An 11,174-nucleotide genomic window follows, 5' to 3' on the forward strand; every position below is an offset into this window, starting at 1 on the left:
CGAAGGTGTTTGAATAGCCCACAGAGGATTCACCGCTCCTTGAAAAAGGAGACGTATACCCTGCGGCCGCTTGTCAGGATTATTACTAAAAGTCTTTGGTCAAAGCATCACATGTTAAGAGTATGGTACTCTTGGACACGTGTACGAGTAACTTGAATCCACAGGACAAGAAAGCAGCTTGGGCTAGGTGTGATATAGTCAGCCTAGTGGGGACCGACACATAGACCAAGTCCTGAACCAAGCGGGTATAAGACGGTGAAAGGAACGAGGCACGTTTAATTAGAGCTGCTGAAGGGTTTAGAAGACGTTCTGGAATCAATCGTTGATTTTTTGGTCAATTGGGGATCATGATATACTACTAGGTATCACTCATGATCGTTCCATAATTAATGGTTAATTACGGACGGCCAACATAGCCGGAAACCTATTGGGTCACTCGCACAACAAGTTCTCCGAAGGACTTAAAACGAGTTTGAGAATTGGATTCTCAGAACGAGAGAAATAAAGTCTGGTTGAACTGGACAAAGGACAATATGATGGAACTCGTCTTACGAAGACGAAACGAATGAAATTGATTTCGTTCAAATCAGAGGTCGTTTGGTTAGTGACCCAAATGATTTAGTTTTGAATAGAATTGAACCAACTTGATTTGATTGATGATGGAAGAGTTTTGGCAAAATGGAAGAGATGAGAAGCTTCGTCTTGTGAAGACGAATCGAACAAAATTAGTTTGGGTCAAATCGGAGTTCATTTGGTTAGTGAACCAAGCGAATTAAAAATGAACCAGTTTGTTATACCATTTGAGTTTGAACCAAACCCGGTTTAAACTAAACCCTAATTTTGTTCACGTGGTTTGTTTTTTCTTTTCCACCGGTTCACTGTAGCCGCAAGGGAAAAACCTAGGTTAATTAAAACCACTGTTTTGGATAAAAAGGCATTGCGATTTTGGTTCTTTCGACGGCTCGAGAAAAAACAGAGCTTTGCCTCTGTTCATCTTCTTCACGAAGACGCCGCCTCTTTCCCCTGTGATGCCTCGCCGGAGAAGCAATGGGAGGAGCTGCTGCGTGGCCACTCTGCTTGTAGCCGATTTGCACTGCTGGAAGGCCGCCAGAGAACGCCGCTGTTTGCGCTGTGGTTGTCGTCGGACGTGCTGCGACGAAACAGAGGAGGAAGCTGCCTTCTTCCTCGCGCAACCGCCGGAGTTCCTTTCCGAATGTCTAATTTCTTATTTTTCTGATTTAACATGAATTAATTAAGGCTTTTCAAAGTTGGCACTGAAAATCAGTTTATCAGGCATCAGTCGACTGGTGATGATAATCAGTCGACTGATTTCTCTGTTCTCCTGAATCATGCTAACTTTTCAATGAATTTTTGATTCCATCTTGAATTATTTAATATACTCCTTGTTCACTAATGAGCTTGAGTGTTTAATCTTATGTTTTTAGTGCTTGAACAAAGGAGAAGTAAGGATTAAGGGGGAGAAAATTATAACATTAGTCATAATTCATTCCTCTTGAAAAGATTGACTACTTATCCATTATTTGCTCTGATATTCCCTGATTCTTTTTGCTGTATGTCAAAAAGGGGGAGAATGAAATGGAAAGTTAGGCCTTCATGATTATTCATGGCTACTTACTAATGCTTAATGTTTATGCTTACTTGATTAACTCTTATTGAGCATGATTATTGAAAGTACTTATTGTGATATTATACATGTTGTATTTAAAGACCTAACTTAAATGATTTTTGCCAAACATCAAAAAGGGGGAGATTGTTGAGACAATTTTGCCCCAAGCAATGTGGATTTTAATGTTTGGCTAAATCAGGTTAAGTTAGACAATGTTTGTGATCTAACATGTGTGACTTGAGTTCACAGGAAAGTCCAAGAATGAAGTCTTGGCATTTGGTGAAGTCCCGGAGGCGCGGCCTCTTGGCAAAGGTGAAGTCCCGGAGGCGAGGCCTCTTGGCAAGAGAAGTCTTAGCACGACAAAGTCGAGGGAAACGTCTCAAGCGAGTGCAGGGAGGCTTGTGGAAGGCGTTTGAAGACTTGTGTCAAGGCTAAGGGATGAAGAAGAAGCTGGAATATGAGTTTTCAGCTTGGGCAGTCGACTGGCCCTGCCAGCAGTCGACTGGGGTTGATCAGCCAAGAACAGAAAGATCAATCGAGTGGATAGTCGATTGGGACCAGTTGACTGGCTTTGGAGCAGTCGACTGATATACTGTCGTTGGGGTGACAACTGACGAATTAAATGCATATTTAATTGTCGTTGAAGCCCATCAGTCGACTGGCCCTAGGAGCAGTCGACTGTTGCACTGAATTTTATAAAAAGAGCGGTCAACGTCGCAGAGAAAAAGAATCATATTCTTTCATCTTCTCTACTGCTCTCTGATATTGTAAAAGCTCTTCTCTTCCTCTCATACTTCACTAAAAATCTTGTACGAGGAGGACGTCGTGTTGTGAAGGTTTCTCCGCCTTCGAAGTGTGATTCGAGAAGGAGATTTTTCTTATAGTGGAATCATCGGCTGTGTGTGTGGATCCTTGGATTAGTCACCTCGTTAAGGTGGATACCAAGTAAATCGACCGGGTTAGCGTTTGTTTCTTTGTAATTTATCTTTATCTTTTTGCTTCCGCTAACAAACTTGCAGAGAAAATCAAAAGACGCTATTCACCCCCCTCTAGTGAATGCCTCGATCCTAATAGTTTCCGGAATAAGGCTTCTCTCGATTCGTTCGTCATTGATCATCGTCATTGACTCGTGGCTTCTGAAGCCGTCCAGACGGGAGCTTGGCGTGTGGATCACCAGTAGAGGCCGGACTCGGACGAGGATCGCTCAATTGATTCAACATGGCTCAACATTGTCATCGCGAGGTACACGTTTAGAATACTTTTATTTTGTAAATTTTAATTGTGCAAGTAGAATAAATTTTATTCAGAAAAATTTTAATTTCCTGTCATGCCTTATATGCTATTATTTCCTGCTATGCATGCGTGTGTATGATAATAATTAGTTTAATTATTTGTTATATTTCCGCTGCTCACGTTTATGAAACGTATAGACACACGCATTGCACCGGGACGATCCCAACATTCATATGGTTCTATGCATATGTTAATGAAGATCTCAGTGCAGTTTAAGTGTGAGTTTCCTTTGACTTGCGGTATTCAAGTCACCTTAGTTATGGAAGCTTATACTATGACATCTTAAGCAAACATATCTGAGGAGATGTGGACCCGGGATGATTAGGTATAAGTTGAACTGCCCGAAGGTGTTTGAATATGCCACAGAGGATTCATCACTCTTTATAAAAAGAAACGTATACTCTACGATTGTTTGTTAGAATTGTTACTGAAAGTCTTTGGTTAAAGCATCACATATCAAAAGTATGACATTCTTAGACACATGTACAAGTAACTTGAATTCACAGGACAAGAAAATAAGCTTGGGCTAGGTGTGACGTAGTCAGCCTAGTGGAGACTGACACATATAGACCATGTTCTGAACTAAGTGGGTACAAGTCTGTGAAAGGAATGAGGCATGTTTTATTATAGCTGCTGAAGAATTTAAAAATGATTCTGGAATTAATCGTTGATTTTTTGATCAATTGGGGGTTATGATGTACTACTAGGTGTCACTCATGATTGTTCCATAATTAATAGTTAATCACGGACGACCAACATAACCAGGAACCTATTGGATCATACGCACTATAAATTTCTGAAGGACTTAAAATGAGTTTGAGAATTTGATTCTATGAGTTTGAGAATTTGATTCTTAGTTCCATTTGGTTGGACCAGACAAAGTGTCACGACCCAGGAGATAGTCGTCCGAAAAATTTCGACAGCACCTCCCCAGTATCCCTGACAATTCCCTGAATACAAATAAATATACACGGTCACATACGGTCGAAATAAGGACTACACGTCCTTTAGACACAATTAGACATATCACAGGCAACATATAATAATCTAAGGCCTACATGGCCATAGCAACTAACAACTAACACATGCATGCTATATGAATTCACCTCGAGAAAACCCAATCATACACATGAAATCCCGTACGAAGGAAATCCACGCAGCGGAAAACACCGTAAATACGAACAAAATGCAACAATCAAGAATCAAACAGATAAGCAATCAAATGCAGGATCAGTATGGTCCAGTACATATATAACATGCACATGATATGCGTATGCATGATGCAACTGCCCCACACGCTACAGCACTCGTGCAAGCATCTGAGACTGGGTATGGCCGGCATCGGGGGATCAGTACTCTGCGCCCTACAACAAAGTAGTCCGGTGATCCAAAGTGAGGGATCAGTGCTCCGCGTCTGGTGATCCCATATCCTATGGCCGATATTTGTCCTCTAATACTCTCCGAGTACCACCCCTAACCGGTGTCGGGATCAGATCATCGACTCGGCTGCGTACACTGCCATACAGCCATCAACTGCGTACACTGCCATACAGTCGCCATCAATATGATGGAAGTAGGGGTCATAACCACCTATATCAATATGCTACTAAAGGCCAACTATAGACAACATAGACCCACATCATTGGGATTTACAATCGTTATCCAGCGTCATGATGAGATGTTCATTTCATAGTCATTAGCACCTACCAGGCTAATCAATAAGTGTAGGTATAGGTCATAATGATCTCAAGTATCATAAGAAGAGAACTATACCAGGTAATGATCGCAAATGTCATATCCAGAGATAGAAATGAATTCAAGAACAATAAACCAAGGTCAACGGAAATAAGGTCAAGCATGATATGAACATGAGTATAATAAAGATTCAGTAAGCAAGAACAGGAGACAGATCAAGGTATCACAAACAAATTAATAGAGAAAGGAATCATGCACTGTAAATGGAAAAAATGAACTGTATTGACCAAATACAGTAAATTACCCACCTGATTGACGAATCGTCGCAACAGAATCCCTAGAAGTACTCAAGCTCCGTGTATCTCAGGACCCACAAGTTATAATCCTGTAAATTACAGATACGACAATGCTAAATATAATATTCTACTGAACTTATAACTTAGTCTCTAATTGTTCACCTAATTAACTTAGATCTCTTTGTTAATTACACATGAACCCTCATTAATTAATTCTTAATTAATCAACAGCATAACTTACTCAATTCTTAATCAAGATCAAACCTAAATCCCAAGACTTCCATAATCTCATCAACTAAGCTTGCATCCCATCTTAATCTGATTAATCAATGATTAACTAAATGTCAAACTAACTAATACCCTAAATCCAAACCACATTTACAAGATTCATTGCTGATTGCTAAACAAGAACTGCTTAACTGAATCAACAACTTACCTCCAAGATCCGTTCCTCTTAAACCCTAAATCCAGCCTCGGTGCCACCCCTTCTTCTTCTTCTTCTCTAGAAAACCCTAGAGACCTTGCTTAACCCAAATCCCTAGCTTCGGTTTGGGGCTTCGGCAGCTGGAGGTGGAGGCAGCAGTCGCGGAACAGGGCAGCTTCTCCACGCGGTGGCGTTGAGCAGAGGAAAAACACGGCGGCAAAGGGAGACGGACGGCGGATGAAAGCGGCGGCGGAGCGGTGGCAGGGCAGAGGAGGGAACCACGGCCGCTGGGCCCTGGTCTTGTCGCGGCAGCGATGACGCCGGGCAGAGGGGAGCGCAGTGGCGGTCGGCGGAGTTGAGGGCGCTAGTCTTCTCTACGCGGCGGCGGCGCTCGGGCTGTGAAATTGGGCGAGGGAGGTCGGCGTTGGCTTCACAGGCGGCAGAGGGCGGCTTCCGGCTGGGCGGCGTCGGGCTTCACTGGCGGCAGGGGGCTGCTGCAGCAAGGAGGAAGAAGAGAAGGGTTCGGCTTGGCGGCGGCAGACGATGAGGAAGAGGGAAGGAGAAGAGGGGTTCGGCGGCACGGTGGGGAGGAGAATCGTGAGGGGATTTAGGTTATAACGAGGAATGCATAGTAAATTAACCAATTAAATCTAAACTAACCCCGTTAAATCCAGTTTTTATCAGCTAAACCCAATTAAAAACCTAAGATTTATTAAAATCATTGAACCGGTTACTATAGCGAACCTGGTTCAACTTTGGTTCGCTTGGTTCACTAACCAAACGACCTCTGATTTGATCCAAACAAGTTTTGTTGGATTCATCTTTCCAAGACGAATCTTTCCGTCTAGTTTATTTTATTAAAACCTCTTTCGGTACGAACCAAACCAACTTGATTCAGTTTGGTTCAATCTTGGTCCGTTTGGTTCACTAACCAAACGATCTCCGATTTGGCCTAAACTAATTTCGTTTGATTCGTCTTCGCGAGACGAATCTTCCCATCCCATTTATTTAAACTAATCTTAACTTAATTCTAAGTCCAACCTAGTTAACCTAAATGGTTTGCCTAATTTAGATTTCAACCCACTTAAATTCAAACTAACTAGGGCATGGTCTTTAATTGGTTAGTTCTAACCCTAAAATTTCTAAGATATTACAGTCGGAGGTGTTGCTACTGCTGGACAACATTGCCACAGGCGGAGTTGCTGCCTTTGTCGGAAGAGTTGGTGCTATCGGGTGGATTTGCTATTGGAGCTGGCTGCTAGATTGGAGTTAGGGTTTTATTATGAAAACTTATGAAGTTTTCAAATATCGTTCCATACCCTCCGGAATGGATTCCGGATATTTTTCATTATTACTAGAAAGTGTTCCAGTCATTTTTCCTACTTTGTAACTATCTAAGAATTTAATTATCGATAATAGTTAAAAAGCCTCGAAAATAAATGCGATGTGTGTTGTTGCGTGTTTCCGTTATTAGAATTTTCTCTTGTATCGACCATTGCTGTTCAACGGCTAGTACCGAAAATGGTGACACAATTTGTAGCTTTGGAAGTTGTCTAGAAGAGCACTTGGCGTGGATCATCAATAGAGGCGGAATTTCGATGAGGGCTCGATTGATGCCATTCTCACTAAGCATTATATGCCAGGTACACGCAGAATATTTATTATTCTAAAAAATTTTAAATTCTAGTCATGCCTTGTACCTGTTGTATTTTGCATACATGTGTTGTGAGTATTATAATAATTAAATTTAATTATTATTTTATTTTTAATGTGCACAATTATGATATATGTAAACACACGCAACGCATCGGGTCAATCCAACACTAACCCTCGGAGGTTAGAAACCATGTAAAATCTGTGGGTCTTGTGTGTTATTATTAATTTTGTTGCTAGATGATGTGTGATAGTAAAGTGGAATGAACAAGCAAGATTCACCCTTCTCTCACACACGCACCGGTCCTATGTCAATATGCCCAAAGGTGTTAAAATAGCTCATAGAGGATTCACCACTTCTTTTATAAGAAGACGCATACCCTATGATATCTTGTTAATATTATTACTCATAAGTCTTTGGCCAGAACAAATATGTTAAGAGGATGCTATTCTTGGATATGTATTTTTGAGTAATTTGAATTTACAGGATAATGAATTACTACTTGGGCTAGGTGTGATGTAATCAACTAATTAGTAGGGACTGACAAATAAATCATGTCCTAAATCAAGTGGATATAAGATGGGTTAAAAAAATAAATGCACTAATAACTATAGCTGCTGAAGGGTTCAGAATATATTCTGAAATCAACTGTGATTTTCAATCAATTGGGGATCATGATATACTACTAGGTGCCACTTATAATCTATTTATAATTAATGGTTAGTGATTGATATAACTAGGAACCTATTGAATCACACGTATTATGAGTATATCTTAAAGACTTAAAAATAAGTTAGAGAATAAAATTTTTAAAGAAAGAGAGATTAAGTCTAGTTGGATCAGACAAAAGACAAATATGGAAAGTATTTGCCGCACTAGATGCGCTTTTGAATCACGCCTCATGCAAGCAAGTTGGGCCTATTCATGCGACATAAGCTTGAGTTTTTGTTCACACCTCTTGTAGGTGAGTCAGGCTTGCATATGTGATATGAGCTTGGGCTTGTCCATCAAGCCTTAACGAAGAGGTTTAAGAAATCTCTCCATGGAACAATATAAATAAGGAGGTAGGGTTTTTATTTTAGACTCCTCTTTGGTTTTGGCCAACCCTAATCTCTCTTAGGTTTTAGCCGCCCAACCTCCTATTGTCGCCCCCTCTTTTTTTCTTCCTCACTTGGATCGTCCACGAAAGGAAGAACTCCTAGCGCCGCTGGTTTACCTCCTTGGTGCCATCGGTCTCTCTCTTCTCTCGTGTCTTCTCCTTAATTTAGCTAGTACCAAGCTGAGAGGCCACTTGTGGCTTGTGAAATCGTCTTGAAGATGTCTTGGCGTGGATACCAATAGAGGCAAGTCTTGTGAGGCTTGCTAGGTGATTCCTTTTCATCTAATATTGTCAGAAAGGTATGACTTTCTAACAACTCTTTTTTATCTATGTTTATGTCTGTCACGTGTATGATTTTATTTTTTAGGATGCATAAAACTTTTAAGAAAATTTATTTCACTTTCGTTGTGTGTTTTCTAAAAATATGCGTTCGTATCCTATGAAAAACCCCAACAGCCTAGAGCTTGGTTAGACACCTATCTTGACCATCTCCTCCGAATCGTTAAATCACGCCTACTTCTATCTCTCAAAAATTCTCAACTCGGTTAGGCAAAACTTATCTCCACCGGGTCGCCTAGATTCCATCCGGTCACCTAAAACACCAAGTAGCTTCCTGTGATGTAGAGTTAGCGCATAAAGAGTATTTACACAAGTTGAAGGTTTCAAACAACATCCATTGCTCGAAACTCAACTTACCTTGCTTGTACCTCCAAGACTTTACCTTTGTCAAATGCTCAACTCCCAAATAACACACCTAGACTTCCACTGCCAAGTCCTTAACTCCCAACTAATCCTCTTGGATTTCCACCGTCTAATTCCCAACTAGGACTTGCACTGCCTAATTCACAACTAGTCTTATCGTTGCCTAGTTCCCAACTAGGTTTTGCTTTCTGTAAAGTTATCTACACCTATATACTTAAAACCTTATTAGATCACAAACTAATCTAATTTTAAATTTATCATACATCAAAATATAGGTTCTTGTGGTACTCTTAGCACCAACACTTTCCACTACCTAGTATATGATCACTTAATCCACTAAGGCTTTCCACTGCTTGGTATCTAGTTACCTAACCTACCAAGACTTTTGTTAAGTTACCTGCAACTGTATACTTGACATACATATTAGATCACAAACAATCTAATTTTAAACTTATCATTATCATACATCAAAATATAGATTCAATGTGACACTCCCTACACCAATAAGATAGTGGTCTTTTCTGGGATAATTTACCTAACGAATCACTAGGATTGTGGAGTAGGATCTTGAGGGTTCCAAACCACATTAAATCACTTTGTGTTACCTACTTTCTATTTCCATTATGTGTTAACATTGGCTAATATGTTTTTAAAGACATTATGCACGCCCCCTCTAGTGCACTCCATGATTCTATAAGTATTTTTTGAAAATTTAAAAGTATTTAATAATGTAATGGAATAATTATCTAGTATTTAATATTCTATTTCTTATTTAATCATGATAAATTTTTATAACATAACTTTAATTTTAAATGAATATAATATTAAATAATTTTATTTTCTTACATATTAGCAATGAAGGTAAAATGGAAAAAATATTTTTATTATATTCCTATCTAGTTGCATTTGTTTTAGATCGTATACTTGAAATATGATAATTTTATATGAAATGTTAATGATAAATTTGATACTTTAATATCATTTAAAGATTCTTCTTTCTTGATCTTGTTTTTATTGCATAAAATATTAGAAATAATTTAGATGATATTTATAAAAATTATAGTTTTAAATATAAGATTAGAAGGCAATGTGGATGAAACACGAAAACACAACTTTTATTATATGTGAGAATAAATGAAATATCCATGAAGATATTTAAGTTTCAAAACAAAATTTGAGAATTATTTTATGATTTTTTTATATTTAATAAAACATATAACAAGCTATTTTGTGATATTTTACAATGGTTGACATAAAAGATTCAAAATTATTTCATTATTTCTATCATAGCAAAAGAGATTTTAATTTATTTGGTGTTAACCATTACTATAGAATAAATATTTAATTCGAGCAATAATATCTTAGATGAAAGACTATCTATATTGACTCTTGACTTTTTTAAAACTTAAGTGATACTTGATGATTGAATGAGAGCTGCAAAAAATATATAAGGAAGCAACTTTGAGAGGATAAAGTAAAATATTATGATATCAAATAAATTCTCACTATGAGATAGAAAATAAAAGTGAATAAATAATGCTGCTTTCTAAGCTAACAAGGATTAAAAGGTAATATAATTATGTAAACTTTGATTCTCTTATATCCTAATGGTTATCTAGACAACTTAAATAAATTTAAATATTTTATATAAAATTATATATATACATATTAAAAATATATAAATAATAATCTTGAACTATTGGTGGACCGTGAACTGAATCATAATTGATGATTTCGAAACATAAACCTTAATGGTCATAAACCATTGAATCATCAATTCTAAATTGTGGTCAAATTTAAGATGATAACACGATTAATTCTCACCAAACTATTTACAACAATAGCAATGGCAATCAAAGGCAAAGCTATCTTTATGTCTAAATTTATAAAAACTTTCAACAAATGAATCAATTGAAGAGGAGTATTATTGAGAAATAATGGGCATATACATTTAACTAAAAAACATCAAACATTGATGAGTATAATTTATATAATAAAATTATGCTGCGCAACACATGATGCATGATTATGCACGTCTATGTGTTGTTCAATTTTTAAAATTTTTTTAATTTATGATTAAGTTATTTAAAATTTTATTTTTAAAATTAAAAAATTGAATTATGATATTAAAAATACAAAAAATTTTAAAATAAATTTTTTTTAGATGTTTCATGAGATAAGATGTGCAAGATAATCTTTCCTGTGTATGTATATAACGGGAGGGCGGGCGTTTAACCACCGTTGGAAAAGAGCACCCAGCATCGGTGTCCGCGTGCCCGTTAACGTTACGTGCCAGTTAACGTTACGAGGCAATTGCTAGGGATCCATTTTGAGTTGAGTTGGTTGTGCTGGGACCGAAACCGTGAACGCAGAGCTGCGCAACG

This window comes from Curcuma longa, chromosome 5 (genome assembly GCF_044706935.1).
Source record: "Curcuma longa cultivar G26 ecotype Majalengka, Jawa Barat chromosome 5, ITB_CL_G26_1.1, whole genome shotgun sequence".
Taxonomy (NCBI): Eukaryota; Viridiplantae; Streptophyta; class Magnoliopsida; order Zingiberales; family Zingiberaceae; genus Curcuma; species Curcuma longa.